We start from the raw sequence: 17,755 nt of genomic DNA, 5'->3' as shown, positions 1-17,755 counted from the left end.
AAAACTTTTTATGTTATAACTTCACGAAAAGCTTGTATTCGTGCTTAATAAAACAAAGCATGGTGTTTTAGACCGAAACGAGCAAAATCTGAACACATCGGTTTTACAAGTGTCCGTGTGATACGCGTCAAAACTTTTTCTCTTATAACTGCGCGAAAAGCATGTATTCTTGCTTAAAACAACGAAACAAGCTGTTTTAGAACGAAGCGAGCTAGATCTGAACACATCGGTTTTACAAGTGTAAGTGTGATACGCGTCAAATCTTTCTCTCCTATAACTGTGCGAAAAGCGTGTATTCTTACTTAATACAACGAAACAAGCAGTTTTAGACCGAAACGAGCTAAATCTGAACACATCGGTTTTACAAGTGTCCGTGTGATACGCGTCAAAACTTTTTATCTTATAACTGCACTAAAAGCATGTATTCGTGCTTAATACAACAAAGCATGGTGTTTTAGACCGAAACGAGCAAAATCTGAACACATCGGTTTTACAAGTGTCTGTGTGATACGCGTCAAATCTTTTTCTCATAACGGTGCGAGAAGCATGTATTCGGGCTTAATACAACAAAACACGGTGTTTTAGACCGAAACGAGCTAAATCTGAACACATCGGTTTTACAAGTGTCCGTGTGATACGCGTCAAAACTTTTTCTCCTATAATTGCGCGAAAAGCATGTATTCTTGTTTAAAACAACTAAACAAGCTGTTTTAGACCGGAACGAGTTAAATCTGAACACATCGGTTTTACAAGTGTCCGTGTGATACGCCTCAAAACTTTTTTCCTATAGGCGTCAAAACTTTTGCTCTCATAACTGCGCGAAAAGCTTGTATTTGCGCTTAAAACACCGAGACAACCTGTTTTAGAACGAAACGAGTGAGATCTGAACACATAGGTTTTACAACCGTCCGTGTGATACGCGTCAAAACTTTTTCTCTAATAACTGCGCGAAAAGCTTGTATTCGTGCATAAAACAACGATACAAGCTGTTTTAGACCGAAACGAGCTAGATCTGAACACATCGGTTTTACAAGTGTCCGTGTGATACGCGTCAAAACTTTTTCTCTCAGAACTGCGCTAAAAGCATGTATTCGTGCTTAATACAAAGAGACAAGCTGTTTTAGACCGAGACGAACTAGATCTGTACACATCAACTTTACAAGTGTCCGGGTGATACGCGTCAAAACTTTTTCTCATAACTGCGCGCAAAGCATGTACTCGTGCTTAATACAACGAGACAAGCTGTTTTAGACCGACACGAGCTAGATCTGAACACATCGGTTTTACAAGTGTCCGCGTGATACGCGTCAAAATTTTTTCCTTATAAGTGCGCGAAAAGCATGTATTCGTGCTTAATACAACGAGACAAGCTGTTTTAGACCGAAACGAGCTAGATTGAACACATTGGTTTTACAAGTGTCCGTGTGATAGGCGTCAAAACGTTTGCTCTCATAACTGCGCGAAAAGCATGTATTTGCGCTTAAAACAACGAGACAAGCTGTTTTAGAACGAACCGAGCTAGATCTGAACACATCGGTTTTACAAGTGTACGTGTGATACGCGTCAAAAGTTTTTCTCTCATAACTGCGCGAAAAGCATGTATTCGTGGTTAATACGAGACAAACTGGTTTAGACCGAAACGAGATAGCTCTGAACACATCGGTTTTACAAGTGTCCGTGTGATACGCGTCAAAACGTTTCTCTCATAACTGCGCGAAAAGCATGTATTCGTACTTAATACAACGAGACAAACTGTTTTAGACCGAAACGAGCTAGATCTGAACACATCGGTTTTACAAGTGTCCTTGTGATACGCGTCAAAACTTTTTGTTTTATAACTGCGCGAAAAGCATGTATTCGTGTTTAAAACAACGAGACAAGCTGTTTTAGACCGAAACGAGCTAGATCTGAACACATCGGTTTTACAAGTGTACGAGTGATAAGCGTCAAAACTTTTTCTCCCATAACTGCGCTAAAAGCATGTATTCGTGCTTAATCGAGACAAGCTGTTTTAGAACATAACGAGCTAGATCTGAACACATCGGTTTTACAAGTGTCCGTGTGATACGCGTCAAAACTTTTCTCTCATAGCTGCGCGAAAAGCATGTATACGTGCTTAATACAACGAGACAAGCTGTTTTAGAGCGAAACGAGCTAGATCTGAACACATCGGTTTTACAAGTGTCCGTGTTATAGGCGTCAAAACTTTTGCTCTCATAACTGCGCGAAAAGCTTGTATTTGCGCTTAAAACACCGAGACAAGCTGTTTTAGAACGAAACGAGCGAGATCTGAACACATAGGTTTTACAAGTGTCCGTGTGATACGCGTCAAAACTTTTTCTCTAATAACTGCGCGAAAAGCATGTATTCTTGCATAAAACAACGAGACAAGCTGTTTTAGACCGAAACGAGCTAGATCTGAACACATCGGTTTTACAAGTGTCCGTGTGATAGGCGTCAAAACTTTTTCTCTCAGAACTGCGCTAAAAGCATGTATTCGTGCCTAATACAACGAGATAAGCTGTTTTAGACCGAGACGAACTAGATCTGAACACATCGATTTTACAAGTGTCCGTGTGATACGCGTCAAAACTTTTTCTCATAACTGCGCGCAAAGCATGTATTCGTGCTTAATACAACGAGACAAGCTGTTTTAGACCGACACGAGATAGATCTGAACACATCGCTTTTACAAGTGTTCATGTCATAGGCGTCAGCACTTTTTCTTTTCGTTCTGCGCAAAAAGCATGTATTAGTGCTTAATACAACGAGACAAGCTGTTTTAGACCGAGACGAACTAGATCTGAACACATCGATTTTACAAGTGTCCGCGTGATACGCGTCAAAACTTTCTCCTTATAAGTGCGCGAAAAGCATGTATTCGTGCTTAATACGAGACAAGCTGTTTTAGACCGAAACGAGCTAGATCTGAACACATCGGTTTTACAAGTGTCCGTGTGATAGGCGTCAAAACGTTTGCTCTCATAACTGCGCGAAAAGCATGTATTTGCGCTTAAAACAACGCGACAAGCTGTTTTAGAACGAAACGAGCTAGATCTGAACACATCGGTTTTACAAGTGTACCTGTGATACGCGTCAAAAGTTTTTGTCTCATAACTGCGCGAAAAGCATGTATTGGTGCTTAATACGAGACAAACTGGTTTAGACCGAAACGAGCTAGCTCTGAACACATCGGTTTTACAAGTGTCCGTGTGATACGCGTCAAAACGTTTTCTCTCATAACTGCGCGAAAAGCATGTATTCGTGCTTAATACAACGAGACAAACTGTTTTAGACCGAAACGAGCTAGATCTGAACACATCGGTTTTACAAGTGTCCTTATGATACACGTCAAAACGTTTTCTTTTATAACTGCGCGAAAAGCATGTATTCGTGTTTAAAACAACGAGACAAGCTGTTTTAGACCGAAACGAGCTAGATCTGAACACATCGGTTTTGCAAGTGTCCGTGTGATACGCGTCAAAACTTTTTCTCATAACTGCGCGAAAAGCATGTACGCGTGCTTAATACAACGAGGCAAGCTGTTTTAGACCGAAACAAGCTAGATCTGAACACATCGGTTTTACAAGTGTCCATGTGATACGCGTCAAAAGTTTTTCTCTCATAACTGCGCGAAAAGCATGTATTCGTGCCTAATAAAACGGGACAAACTGTTTTAGACCGAACCGAGCTAGATCTGAACGCATCGGTTTTACAAGTGTCCGTGTGATACGCGTCAAACCCCTTTCTATCATAACTGCGCGAAAAGCATGCATTCGTGCTTAATACAACGAGACAAGCTGTTTTAGACCGAAACGAGCTAGATCTGAGAACATCGGTTTTACAAGTGTCCATGTGATACGCTTCAAAACGTTTCTCTCATAACTGCGCGAAAAGCATGTGTTCGTACTTAATACAACGAGACAAACTGTTTTAGCCCGGAACTAGCTAGATCTGAACACATCGGTTTTACAAGTGTCCTTGTGATACGCGTCAAAACTTTTTCTTTTATAACTGCGCGAAAACATGTATTTGTGTTTAAAACAACGAGACAGGCTGTTTTAGACCGAAACGAGCTAGATCTGAACACATCGGTTTTACAAGTGTACGAGTGATACGCGTCAAAACTTTTTCTCCCATAACTGCGCTAAAAGCATGTATTCGTGCTTAATGCAACGAGACAAGCTGTTTTAGATCTTAACGAGCTAGATCTGAACACATCGGTTTAACAAGTGTCCTTGTGATACGCGTCAAAACTTTTCTCTCATAACTGCGCGAAAAGCATGTATTCGTGCTTAATACAACGAGACAAGCTGTTTTAGAGTGAAAGGAGCTAGATCTGAACACATCGGTTTTACAAGTGTCCGTGTTATAGGCGTCAAAACTTTTGCTCTCATAACTGCGCGAAAAGCATGTATTTGCGCTTAAAACAACGAGACAAGCTGTTTTAGAACGAAACGAGCGAGATCTGAACACATAGGTTTTACAAGTGTCCGTGGGATGCGCGTCAAAACTTTTTCTCTAATAACTGCGCGAAAAGCATGTATTCGTGCATAAAACAACGAGACAAACTGTTTTAGACCGAAACGAGCTAGATCTGAACACATTGGTTTTACAAGTGTCCGTGTGATACGCGTCAAAACTTTTTCTCTCAGAACTGCGCGAAAAGCATGTATTCGTGCTTAATACAACGAGGCAAGCTGTTTTAGACCAAGACGAACTAGATCTGAACACATCAATTTTACAAGGGCCCGTGTGATACGCGACAAAACTTTTTCTCATAACTGCGCGCAAAGCATGTATTCGTGCTTAATACAACGAGACAAGCTGTTTTAGACCGACACGAGCTAGATCTGAACACATCCCTTTTACAAGTGTTCATGTCATAGGCGTCAGCACGTTTTCTTTTCGTTCTGCGCAAAAAGCATGTATTAGTGCTTATTACAACTAGACAAGCTGTTTTAGACTGAAACAAGCTAGATCTGAACACATCGGTTTTAGAAGTGTCCGCGTGATACGCTAACACGTTTTGGCGGGCTAGTTGGTTAAGCTTCTTGAACAAAAACCAAAAACAAAACGTAAATGTGACAACAGCAACATAAGCACGCTAGAAATCAGCAGAGATTATCAACCCCCAGGAGTGACAGCTCTTTTTGCAGAAGTGTTAGCGAAGGGGTACTTATACATGCATTTCCCTGCTTGAATATGTTGTATGCCTCGATAATTTCCCTCGCAGTTTTTTCCCGATTTTTGGCAATGACCTTGGTTTCATGATATAGGGGTACGCACTGTTTTTTCTCTTTCTTTGCCCATTCACAATCCCGGCAATGAATGCCGAGATGACCTGAAACTACTTTTGACACTTTTTAGCTGTGTTCGCTCAGCCTTTTTTTATGCCTTTTTTTATGATACGCGTCAAAACTTTTTCCTTATAAGTGCGCGAAAAGCATGTATTCGTGCTTAATACAACGAGACAAGCTGTTTTAGAGCGAAGGGAGCTAGATCTGAACACATGAGTTTTACAAGTGTCCGTGTTATAGGCGTCAAAACTTTTGCTCTCATAACTGCGCGAAAAGCATGTATTTGCGCTTAAAACAACGAGACAAGCTGTTTTAGAACGAAACAAGCGAGATCTGAACACATAGGTTTTACAAGTGTCCGTGGGATGCGCGTCAAAACTTTTTCTCTAATAACTGCGCGAAAAGCATGTATTCTTGCATAAAACAACGAGACAAGCTGTTTTAAACCGAAAGAGCTAGATCTGAACACATCGGGTTTACAAGTGTCCATGTGATACGCGTCAAAAGTTTTTCTTTCATAACTGCGCGAAAAGCATGTATTCGTGCTTAATACAACGAGACAAACTGTTTTAGACCGAAACGAGCTAGATCTGAATACATCGGTTTTACAAGTGTCCTTGTGATACGCGTCAATACTTTTTGTTTTATAACTGTGCGAAAAGCATGTATTCGTGTCTAAAACAACGAGACAAGCTGTTTTAGACCGAAACGAGCTAGATCTGAAAACATCGGTTTTACAAGTGTCCATGTGATAGCGTCAAAACTTTTCCTCTCAGTAGTGCGCAAAAAGCATGTATTTGTGCTTAATACAACGAGACAAGCTGTTTTAGACCGAAACGAGCTAGATCTGAACACATCGCTTTCACAAGTGTCCGTGTGATAGGCGTCAAAACTTTTGCTCTCATAACTGCGCGAAAAGCATGTATTTGCGCTTAAAACAACGAGACAAACTGTATTAGAGCAAAATGAGCTAGATCTGAACACACCGGTTTTACAAGTGTTCCTGTGATTGGCGTCAAAACTTTTTCTCTCATAACTGCGCGAAAAGCATGTATTCGTGCATAAAACAACGAGACAAGTTGTTTTAGACCGAAAGAGCCAGATCTGAACACATCGGGTTTACAAGTGTCCATGTGATACGCGTCAAAATTTTTTCTCTCATAACTGCGTAAAAGCATGTATTCGTGCTTAATACAACGAGACAAACTGTTTTAGACCGAAACGAGCTAGATCTGAATACATCGGTTTTACAAGTGTCCTTGTGATACGCGTCAATACTTTTTGTTTTATAACTGCGCGAAAAGCATGTATTCGTGTTTAAAACAACGAGACAAGCTGTTTTAGACCGAAACGAGCTAGATCTGAACACATCGGTTTTACAAGTGTCCGTGTGATACGCGTCAAAACTTTTTCTCTCAGAACTGCGCTAAAGGCATGTATTCGTGCTTAATACAACGAGACAAGCTGTTTTAGACCGAGACGAACTAGATCTGAACACATTGATTTTACAAGTGTCCGTGTGATACGCGTCAAAACTTTTTCTCATAACTGCGCGCAAAACATGTATTCGTGCTTAATACAACGAGACAAGCTGTTTTAGACCGACACGAGATAGATCTGAACACATCGCTTTTACAAGTGTTCATGTCATAGGCGTCAGCAGTTTTTCTTTTCGTTCTACGCAAAAAGCACGTATTAGTGCTTAATACAACGAGACAAGCTGTTTTAGACCAAGACGAACTAGATCTGAACACATCGATTTTACAAGTGTCCGCGTGATACGCGTCAAAACTTTTTCCTTATAAGTGCGCGAAAAGCATGTATTCGTGCTTAATACAACGAGACAAGCTGTTTTAGACCGAAACGAGCTAGATCTCAACACATCGGTTTTACAAGTGTCCGTGTGATAGGCGTCAAAACGTTTGCTTTCATAACTGCGCGAAAAGCATGTATTTGCGCTTAAAACAACGAGACAAGCTGTTTTAGAACGAAACGAGCTAGATCTGAACACATCGGTTTTACAAGTGTACGTGTGATACGCGTCAAAAGTTTTTGTCTCATAACTGCGCGAAAAGCATGTATTGGTGCTTAATACGAGACAAACTGGTTTAGACCGAAACGGGCTAGCTCTGAACACATCGGTTTTACAAGTGTCCGTGTGATACGCGTCAAAACTTTTCTCTCATAACTGCGAGAAAAGCATGTATTCGTGCTTAATACAAGGAGGCAAGTTGTTTTAGACTGAAACAAGCTAGATCTGAACACATCGGTTTTAAAAGTGTCCGTGTTATAGGCGTCAAAACTTTTTCTCATAACTGCGCGAGAAGCATGTATTCGTGCTTAATACAACGAGACAAGCTGTTTTAGACCGAAACGAGCTAGATCTGAACACATCGGTTTTACAAGTGTACGAGTGATAAGCGTCAAAACTTTTTCTCCCATAACTGCGCTAAAAGCATGTATTCGTGCTTAATACGAGACAAGCTGTTTTAGAACTTAACGAGCTAGATCTGAACACATCGGTTTTACAAGTGTCCGTGTGATACGCGTCAAAACTTTTCTCTCATAACTGCGCGAAAAGCATGTATACGTGCTTAATACAACGAGGCAAGCTGTTTTAGAGCGAAACGAGCTAGATCTGAACACATCGGTTTTACAAGTGTCCGTGTTATAGGCGTCAAAACTTTTGCTCTCATAACTGCGCGAAAAGCTTGTATTTTGTCAGGGTGGAACCAGCGGAACACAGACGCAGGACAAGAAAAGGAGGTACACACACCACACCGCTGGACTTGCAACTGATTTATTTCGAAGAAAACCACCACATTTAAAGGATTCCCTGCGCAAGCGCACACTCTGGATGAAGGAAACAACTGTATTAAGATAAAAGAAAGTTATAATCTTTATCCGTGATAAAAACCGAGGGATCGCTGACACACTTTTTCTTGTTTTTCCTGATTAGAAACGCTTCAAGAATTTCACGCTCTCGTCTTGTTCTCCCCCGACCGATAATGCTCGTGCGGTGAAGCAAAGGAGAACATCCCTCGCATACCTTAACATGCAAAGCTAAATTGCTGCCAGTGCCTGAATTGAACGTTGTTCGGTGCTGCCTCAGACGTTCATTGATGCACCCTCCGGTTTGCCCGATGTAGGTTTTCCCACAGGACAATGGGATGCAATATACCACCCCTACTTCACACGAAGTGAACCTCGTCTGGTGCTTGGTTTTACAGGTCCCCTTTTTCTGCGGACCACCAGAAATACGGGCGCACAAACCAGATCGTTTCCGGGGGGCAGAAAAAACCGCAGTGACACCGAATTTTTGTGCCACTTTTTTTTTAGACCATGCGATGTCTTGTGGCAGTAAGGAAGCACTTCAATCTTCTTCCTGTTCTCTTGCGATGGACTAGCAGACTTAGCCGACAGTTTCTTCATCTTATTCCTCAGTGATTCAGCCACTGCAAGCAAAACCGACGAGGGAAACCCAGAATCTGACAACCGCGCGACCTGCTCGGCCAGACTTTGCTGCATGACATGTGGGCAACTTTTCTTGAGAGCGTTCGAAAAACACAAATTTGCGATGCTGCGCTTCACCAGCTTCGAATGCGCCGATTCATATGGCAAAAGCGACTTTTCAGTCCTGGGCGAATATTTCCAACACACGTGCCCATCGGGTAAAAAAGTCAATTCTAAATCAAGGAACCTAATGGTCTTGTCAGATGGAATCTCTTTGGTAAAAGCCAAGTTGTTAGAGCATGCGCTAAAAACATTTAAAAGCTGGTCTGCCACAAGAGTGAGCTTGTCAGTTTCGTTTAATTTTAAAATGACTAGAAAATCGTCCACATATCTGAAAACCCTAATAACACGTGTGTCTTGAATGGAATCCTGTAGAATCGAGTCAATTTTTGCTAAAAAAATTTCGCACAGAAATGGCGCTACACACGAGCCAATGCAGATACCTCAGTTTTGCACCACGTACTTGCTGTCATATTGAACAATTGTCGAATTTAAATACACCTTCAACAGCTCAAGGAATGATTCCAGAGATATGCCACACTTGTTCTGGAAGGAAATTGTCCCCGTTTTTTCAATTAATTCGCGTACAGCACAAAAGAGTTCATCATTCGGAACAGAGTAAAACAAGTCCTCAATGTCCAAAGAGAAGGCTGCATTGGGACCGGGAAAACCGCAACAGAGGCACTCCACCAGGTTCAATGAGTTCTTCACCCTAAAGGGATCCGTCGGCACCAGACCATCGAAGGAAACCTTGAGGTAGTTGGAGACCACTTTTTGCCACGAGCCTTCTTCTGTAACGATGGCCCTGAACGGATAACCAGGCTTATGAGTTTTAGCGCTGAAGAACACCCGCAGGACGTCTTGATCACTCTTCCGAACTTCTTCTTCAAGGCGACGCAAATTCAGCCGATTTAATAGCCCCAATGCCAGAGCCTTAGCCTTTCGTGGTTTTAAGTCTGAATTCCTGAAGTTCTTCTCGATAGCCTCGGTGGCTCTTGAAAGGGGACCTGTAAAACCAAGCACCAGACGAGGTTCACTTCGTGTGAAGTAGGGGTGGTATATTGCATCCCATTGTCCTGTGGGAAAACCTACATCGGGCAAACCGGAGGTTGCATCAATGAACGTCTGAGGCAGCACCGAACAACGTTCAGTTCAGGCACTGGCAGCAATTTAGCCTTGCATGTTAAGGTATGCGAGGGATGTTGTCCTTTGCTTCACCGCACGAGCATTATCGGTCGGGGGAGAACAAGACGAGAGCGTGAAATTCTTGAAGCGTTTCTAATCAGGAAAAACAAGGAAAAGTGTGTCAGCGATCCCTCGGTTTTTATCACGGATAAAGAATATAACTTTCTTTTATCTTAATACAGTTGTTCCCTTCATCCAGAGTGTGCGCTTGCGCAGGGAATCCTTTAAATGTGGTGGTTTTCTTCGAAATAAATCAGTTGCAAGTCCAGCGGTGTGGTGTGTGTACCTCCTTTTCTTGTCCTGCGTCTGTGTTCCGCTGGTTCCACCCTGACAACACTATGAACCAACTAGCCCAGCAATTTACGCTCCTGAACTATTATTCTTCTACTCTGGGCCCTTTTCTTCGTGTTCAAGCATCTTCGGATGTTTTATCTTCCTGCGTCAGCGCCATTGCTCTGACTACATGTAAGGCAAGAATTCTGTCGCATTGTCTAAAAAGCGGATTTCCGCCAGTGGAAGTCTGCCAGCTTTTCGGCGCTCTGCCACCGTCTTCAGGCCACTGGAAGCGTTTCTGTAGAATACTCAAGTCGGAGATATATCGGCAGGTCAGACACCTGCGGGATTGGCTGCGGCATGCCTGCCTTCAGATCGGGAATCCCTGGGCGGCTTCTAGCAGGCTTCGTGAACAATTTCGCCTAGCATCCATACTTACGGAAACCTACTGGAACGACCTTCGACGACATTTGCCCAAGAAAAAGAGAGAGCCTGAAACAAGGACAGCCGTGACGTACCTAGAAGGAGCCTCCCTTCCAACGGAGTTCGACAACCTACTGAAGCTTGGGCCTAAGTACGCCCTGGAGCCGCAGGTTCGAAAGCATGAACTTCTGGCAGCTGTGCACAGTATTGCTGGTAAGGCACCACCTGAGGAGAAGAGTTACTGCGTCTCGGAGGGAGTCGGCTGTCTTGCACGGACTTGGCCCAGCCGACATAAAAGAAGCAAGGATCTTCGCCCCTTGGTCAACCATTTCCAGCAGGAGGGCCTCAGCCTTCTGCAAGCAGATAAGGAAGGTGGGTTCGTGGTTTTGCCTTCTTCACTTTTTAAGACAAGAGCCACCGAGGCTATCGAGAAGAACTTCAGGAATTCAGACTTAAAACCACGGAAGGCTAAGGCTCTGGCATTGGGGCTATTAAATCGGCTGAATTTGCGTCGCCTTGAAGAAGAAGTTCGGAAGAGTGATCAAGACGTCCTGCGGGTGTTCTTCAGCGCTAAAACTCATAAGCCTGGTTATCCGTTCAGGGCCATCGTTACAGAAGAAGGCTCGTGGCAAAAAGTGGTCTCCAACTACCTCAAGGTTTCCTTCGATGGTCTGGTGCCGACGGATCCCTTTAGGGTGAAGAGCTCACTGAACCTGGTGGAGTGCCTCTGTTCCCGTTTTCCCGGTGCCAATGCAGCCTTCTCTTTGGACATTGAGGACTTGTTTTACTCTGTTCCGCATGATGAACTCTTTTGTGCTGTACGCGAATTAATTGAAAAAACGGGAACAATTTCCTTCCAGAACAAGTGTGGCATATCTCTGGAATCTTTCCTTGAGCTGTTGAAGGTGTATTTAAGTTAGACAATTGTTCAATATGACATCAAGTACGTGGTGCAAAACCGAGGTATCTGCATTGGCTCGTGTGTAGCGCCATTTCTGTGCGAAATTTTTTTAGCAAAAATTGACTCGATTCTACAAGATTCCATTCAAGACACACGTGTTATTAGGGTTTTCAGATATGTGGACGATTTTCTAGTCATTTTAAAATTAAACGTAACTGACAAGCTCACTCTTGTGGCAGACCAGCTTTTAAATGTTTTTAGCGCATGCTCTAACAACTTGGCTTTTACCAAAGAGATTCCATCTGACAAGACCATTAGGTTCCTTGATTTAGAATTGACTTTTTTACCCGATGGGCACGTGTGTTGGAAATATTCGCCCAGGACTAAAAAGTCGCTTTTGCCATATGAATCGGCGCATTCGAAGCTGGTGATGCGCAGTCGCGCAAATTTGTGTTTTTCGAACGCTCTCAAGAAAAGTTGCCCACATGTCATGCAGCAAAGTCTGGCCGAGCAGGTCGCGCGGTTGTCAGATTCTGGGTTTCCCTCGTCGGTTTTGCTTGCAGTAGCTGAATCACTGGGGAATAAGATGAAGAAACTGTCGGCTAAGTCTGCTAGTCCATCGCAAGAGAACAGGAAGAAGATTGAAGTGCTTCCTTACTGCCACAAGACATCGCATGGTCTAAAAAAAAAGTGGCACAAAAATTCGGTGTCACTGCGGTTTTTTCTGCCCCCCGGAAACGATCTGGTTTGTGCGCCCGTATGTCTGGTGGTCCGCAGAAAAAGGGGACCTGTAAAACCAAGCACCAGACGAGGTTCACTTCGTGTGAAATAGGGGTGGTATATTGCATCCCATTGTCCTTTGGGAAAACCTACATCGGGCAAACCGGAGGGTGCATCAATGAACGTCTGAGGCAGCACCGAACAACGTTCAATTCAGGCACTGGCAGCAATTTAGCCTTGCATGTTAAGGTATGCGAGGGATGTTCTCTTTTGCTTCACCGCACGAGCATTATCGGTCGGGGGAGAACAAGACGAGAGCGTGAAATTCTTGAAGCGTTTCTAATCAGGAAAAACAAGGAAAAGTGTGTCAGCGATCCCTCGGTTTTTATCACGGATAAAGAATATAACTTTCTTTTATCTTAATACAGTTGTTCCCTTCATCCAGAGTGTGCGCTTGCGCAGGGAATCCTTTAAATGTGGTGGTTTTCTTCGAAATAAATCAGTTGCAAGCCCAGCGGTGTGGTGTGTGTACCTCCTTTTCTTGTCCTGCGTCTGTGTTCCGCTGGTTCCACCCTTTCAACATTATGAACCAACTAGCCCAGCAATTTACGCTCCCAAGCTTGTATTTGCGCTTAAAACACCGAGACAAGCTGTTTTAGAACGAAACGAGCGAGATCTGAACACATATTTTTTACAAGTGTCCTTGTGATACGCGTCAAAACTTTTTCTCTAATAACTGCGCGAAAAGCATGTATTCTTGCATAAAACAACGAGACAAGCTGTTTTAGACCGAAACGAGCTAGATCTGAACACATCGGTTTTACAAGTGTCCGTGTGGTACGCGTCAAAACTTTTTCTCTCAGAACTGCGCTAAAAGCATGTATTCGTGCTTTATACAACGAGACAAGCTGTTTTAGACCGAGACGAACTAGATCTGAACACATCGATTTTACAAGTGTCCGTGTGATACGCGTCAAAACTTTTTCTCATAACTGCGCGCAAAGCATGTATTCGTGCTTAATACAACGAGACAAGCTGTTTTAGACCGACACGAGATAGATCTGAACACATCGCTTTTACAAGTGTTCATGTCATAGGCGTCAGCACTTTTTCCTTATAAGTGCACAAAAAGCATGTATTCGTGCTTAATACAACGAGACAAGCTGTTTTAGACCGAAACGAGCTAGATCTGAACACATCGGTTTTACAAGTGTCCGTGTGATAGGCATCAAAACGTTTGCTCTCATAACTGCGCGAAAAGCATGTATTTTCGCTTAAAACAACGCGACAAGCTGTTTTAGAACGAAACGAGCTGGATCTGAACACATCGGTTTTACAAGTGTACGTGTGATACGCGTCAAAAGTTTTTGTCTCATAACTGCGCGAAAAGCATGTATTGGTGCTTAATACGAGACAAACTGGTTTAGACCGAAACGAGCTAGCTCTGAACAAATCGGTTTTACAAGTGTACGTGTGATACGCGTCAAAAGTTTTTGTCTCATAACTGCGCGAAAAGCATGTATTCGTGCTTAATACGAGACAAACTGGTTTAGACCGAAACGAGCTAGCTCTGAACACATCGGTTTTACAAGTGTCCGTGTGATACGCGTCAAAACGTTTCTCTCATAACTGCGCGAAAAGCATGTATTCGTACTTAATACAACGAGACAAACTGTTTTAGACCGAAACGAGCTAGATCTGAACACATCGGTTTTACAAGTGTCCTTGTGATACGCGTCAAAACTTTTTCTTTTATAACTGCGCGAAAAGCATGTATTCGTGTTTAAAACAACGAGACAAGAAGTTTTAGACCGAAACGAGCTAGATCTGAACACATCGGTTTTGCAAGTGTCCGTGTGATACGCGTCAAAACTTTTTCTCATAACTGCGCGAAAAGCATGCATTCGTGCTTAATACAACGAGACAAGCTGTTTTAGACCGAAACGAGCTAGATCTGAGAACATCGGTTTTACAAGTGTCCATGTGATACGCGTCAAAACGTTTCTCTCATAACTGCGCGAAAAGCATGTAGTCGTACTTAATACAACGAGACAAACTGTTTTAGACCGAAACGAGCTAGATCTGAACACATCGGTTTTACAAGTGTCCTTGTGATACGCGTCAAAACTTTTTCTTTTATAACTGCGCGAAAACATGTATTCGTGTTTAAAACAACGAGACAAGCTGTTTTAGACCGAAACGAGCTAGATCTGAACACATCGGTTTTACAAGTGTACGAGTGATACGCGTCAAAGCTTTTTCTCCCATAACTGCGCTAAAATCATGTATTCGTGCTTAATGCAACGAGACAAGCTGTTTTAGAACTTAACGAGCTAGATCTGAACACATCGGTTTAACAAGTGTCCGTGTGATACGCGTCAAAACTATTCTCTCATAACTGCGCGAAAAGCATGTATTCGTGCTTAATACAACGAGACAAGCTGTTTTAGAGTGAAAGGAGCTAGATCTGAACACATCGGTTTTACAAGTGTCCGTGTTATAGGCGTCAAAACTTTTGCTCTCATAACTGCGCGAAAAGCATGTATTTGCGCTTAAAACAACGAGACAAGCTGTTTTAGAACGAAACGAGCGAGATCTGAACACATAGGTTTTACAAGTGTCCGTGGGATGCGCGTCAAAACTTTTTCTCTAATAACTGCGCGAAAAGCATGTATTCGTGCATAAAACAACGAGACAAACTGTTTTAGACCGAAACGAGCTAGATCTGAACACATTGGTTTTACAAGTGTCCGTGTGATACGCGTCAAAACTTTTTCTCTCAGAACTGCGCGAAAAGCATGTATTCGTGCTTAATACAACGAGGCAAGCTGTTTTAGACCAAGACGAACTAGATCTGAACACATCAATTTTACAAGGGCCCGTGTGATACGCGACAAAACTTTTTCTCATAACTGCGCGCAAAGCATGTATTCGTGCTTAATACAACGAGACAAGCTGTTTTAGACCGACACGAGCTAGATCTGAACACATCCCTTTTACAAGTGTTCATGTCATAGGCGTCAGCACGTTTTCTTTTCGTTCTGCGCAAAAAGCATGTATTAGTGCTTATTACAACTAGACAAGCTGTTTTAGACTGAAACAAGCTAGATCTGAACACATCGGTTTTAGAAGTGTCCGCGTGATACGCTAACACGTTTTGGCGGGCTAGTTGGTTAAGCTTCTTGAACAAAAACCAAAAACAAAACGTAAATGTGACAACAGCAACATAAGCACGCTAGAAATCAGCAGAGATTATCAACCCCCAGGAGTGACAGCTCTTTTTGCAGAAGTGTTAGCGAAGGGGTACTTATACATGCATTTCCCTGCTTGAATATGTTGTATGCCTCGATAATTTCCCTCGCAGTTTTTTCCCGATTTTTGGCAATGACCTTGGTTTCATGATATAGGGGTACGCACTGTTTTTTCTCTTTCTTTGCCCATTCACAATCCCGGCAATGAATGCCGAGATGACCTGAAACTACTTTTGACACTTTTTAGCTGTGTTCGCTCAGCCTTTTTTTATGCCTTTTTTTATGATACGCGTCAAAACTTTTTCCTTATAAGTGCGCGAAAAGCATGTATTCGTGCTTAATACAACGAGACAAGCTGTTTTAGAGCGAAGGGAGCTAGATCTGAACACATGAGTTTTACAAGTGTCCGTGTTATAGGCGTCAAAACTTTTGCTCTCATAACTGCGCGAAAAGCATGTATTTGCGCTTAAAACAACGAGACAAGCTGTTTTAGAACGAAACAAGCGAGATCTGAACACATAGGTTTTACAAGTGTCCGTGGGATGCGCGTCAAAACTTTTTCTCTAATAACTGCGCGAAAAGCATGTATTCTTGCATAAAACAACGAGACAAGCTGTTTTAGACCGAAAGAGCTAGATCTGAACACATCGGGTTTACAAGTGTCCATGTGATACGCGTCAAAAGTTTTTCTTTCATAACTGCGCGAAAAGCATGTATTCGTGCTTAATACAACGAGACAAACTGTTTTAGACCGAAACGAGCTAGATCTGAATACATCGGTTTTACAAGTGTCCTTGTGATACGCGTCAATACTTTTTGTTTTATAACTGTGCGAAAAGCATGTATTCGTGTCTAAAACAACGAGACAAGCTGTTTTAGACCGAAACGAGCTAGATCTGAAAACATCGGTTTTACAAGTGTCCATGTGATAGCGTCAAAACTTTTCCTCTCAGTAGTGCGCAAAAAGCATGTATTTGTGCTTAATACAACGAGACAAGCTGTTTTAGACCGAAACGAGCTAGATCTGAACACATCGCTTTCACAAGTGTCCGTGTGATAGGCGTCAAAACTTTTGCTCTCATAACTGCGCGAAAAGCATGTATTTGCGCTTAAAACAACGAGACAAACTGTATTAGAGCAAAATGAGCTAGATCTGAACACACCGGTTTTACAAGTGTTCCTGTGATTGGCGTCAAAACTTTTTCTCTCATAACTGCGCGAAAAGCATGTATTCGTGCATAAAACAACGAGACAAGTTGTTTTAGACCGAAAGAGCCAGATCTGAACACATCGGGTTTACAAGTGTCCATGTGATACGCGTCAAAAGTTTTTCTCTCATAACTGCGTAAAAGCATGTATTCGTGCTTAATACAACGAGACAAACTGTTTTAGACCGAAACGAGCTAGATCTGAATACATCGGTTTTACAAGTGTCCTTGTGATACGCGTCAATACTTTTTGTTTTATAACTGCGCGAAAAGCATGTATTCGTGTTTAAAACAACGAGACAAGCTGTTTTAGACCGAAACGAGCTAGATCTGAACACATCGGTTTTACAAGTGTCCGTGTGATACGCGTCAAAACTTTTTCTCTCAGAACTGCGCTAAAGGCATGTATTCGTGCTTAATACAACGAGACAAGCTGTTTTAGACCGAGACGAACTAGATCTGAACACATTGATTTTACAAGTGTCCGTGTGATACGCGTCAAAACTTTTTCTCATAACTGCGCGCAAAACATGTATTCGTGCTTAATACAACGAGACAAGCTGTTTTAGACCGACACGAGATAGATCTGAACACATCGCTTTTACAAGTGTTCATGTCATAGGCGTCAGCAGTTTTTCTTTTCGTTCTACGCAAAAAGCACGTATTAGTGCTTAATACAACGAGACAAGCTGTTTTAGACCAAGACGAACTAGATCTGAACACATCGATTTTACAAGTGTCCGCGTGATACGCGTCAAAACTTTTTCCTTATAAGTGCGCGAAAAGCATGTATTCGTGCTTAATACAACGAGACAAGCTGTTTTAGACCGAAACGAGCTAGATCTCAACACATCGGTTTTACAAGTGTCCGTGTGATAGGCGTCAAAACGTTTGCTTTCATAACTGCGCGAAAAGCATGTATTTGCGCTTAAAACAACGAGACAAGCTGTTTTAGAACGAAACGAGCTAGATCTGAACACA

Source organism: Amblyomma americanum, unplaced genomic scaffold, assembly GCF_052857255.1.
Source record: "Amblyomma americanum isolate KBUSLIRL-KWMA unplaced genomic scaffold, ASM5285725v1 scaffold_20, whole genome shotgun sequence".
NCBI classification, from domain to species: Eukaryota; Metazoa; Arthropoda; class Arachnida; order Ixodida; family Ixodidae; genus Amblyomma; species Amblyomma americanum.
This window is presented reverse-complemented; position numbering follows the sequence as displayed.